The 979-nt window shown below is 55.0% G+C and overlaps 1 protein-coding gene across 1 annotated transcript in view; it reads right to left on the bottom strand.

Annotated features, from left to right (window-relative positions):
* Nucleotides 1–979, bottom strand: part of USP18 (ubiquitin specific peptidase 18) — a 19,205-nt gene that overhangs the window by 12,657 nt on the left and 5,569 nt on the right. The gene's annotated exons all lie outside the window — the stretch shown is intronic.

Genomic DNA, 979 nt, shown 5'->3' with positions numbered 1-979 from the left:
TTCTGGTTCAATGAAACCCTTCCCCAGGCACTACCAGCAGCAATATTGCTGTGGGAGCAGGGATACAAACACAACTTCCCAACTCTTGCACAGAATTGCCTCATTTTGGCTATCAGAAATACACCATTCCATTCTGCACTTGACCTTCCCTTCCTTGCCTAAATGTATTTAAAAAACAGTGGGTGAGCACAGGAACTGCAGAGCAGGTTCTCTTCTTGCCCCCAGTTTCTCCTCTCATTGGAGAAGTCGGGTCGCTTCTGGGTTTCCTTCACAGGCCAGGGGTAGGACTCGGTACTGCTGCCTCCACGCAGGTGGCTTGGCTGAGCCAAGAGACCACACTAGATGGACTTAGGCTTTTCTCAGTGATGACCAGTGATAGGACAAGGGGTAATGGGTGCAAATTGGAGCATAGGAGGTTCAAGGTGAATATCCGGAAAAAAAAAATTTACTGTGAGAGTGACAGAGCACTGGAACAGACTGCCCAGGGAGGTTGTGGAGTCTCCTTCACTGGAGACATTCAAAACCCACCTGGATGAGTTCCTGTGTGATGTACTCTAGGTGACCCTGCTCTGGCAGGGGGGTTGGACTAGATGATCTTTCGAGGTCCCTTCCAACCCCTATGATTCTATGATTCTATGATGCTAGCACTAGGCAGAGAAAAGGCAGTAGCAGCACGCTCCTTGTGCCCTGCACCCGGCAATCAGCTAGCCCCGCATCCTCCCTTTCACCCAGACCGGCCCCGCAGCCGACCTGCCCTCCCAAGACACCCTTCCCTTCACACCCCCCTGCAACACCCTCCACAGCACCTGAGGAGCTCCACCTCGGGAGGACAACAACCTGTGTCCCTTCTCCCCACTTCCCCGCCGTCATCCCTCCTTTCCCCTCACCTGGGGGAGCAGGAAGCCGAGGCGATGGTGCAGGGGCTGGAGATGGGCTGTGAGGCAGCGGCCCTGGGGAGCAGCTGGCGGCTGGAGTGCTC

This window comes from Chaetura pelagica, unplaced genomic scaffold, assembly GCF_000747805.2.
Source record: "Chaetura pelagica isolate M959 unplaced genomic scaffold, ChaPel_1.0 scaffold117, whole genome shotgun sequence".
In the NCBI taxonomy this organism is placed as follows: domain Eukaryota; kingdom Metazoa; phylum Chordata; class Aves; order Apodiformes; family Apodidae; genus Chaetura; species Chaetura pelagica.
This window is presented reverse-complemented; position numbering and strand designations above follow the sequence as displayed.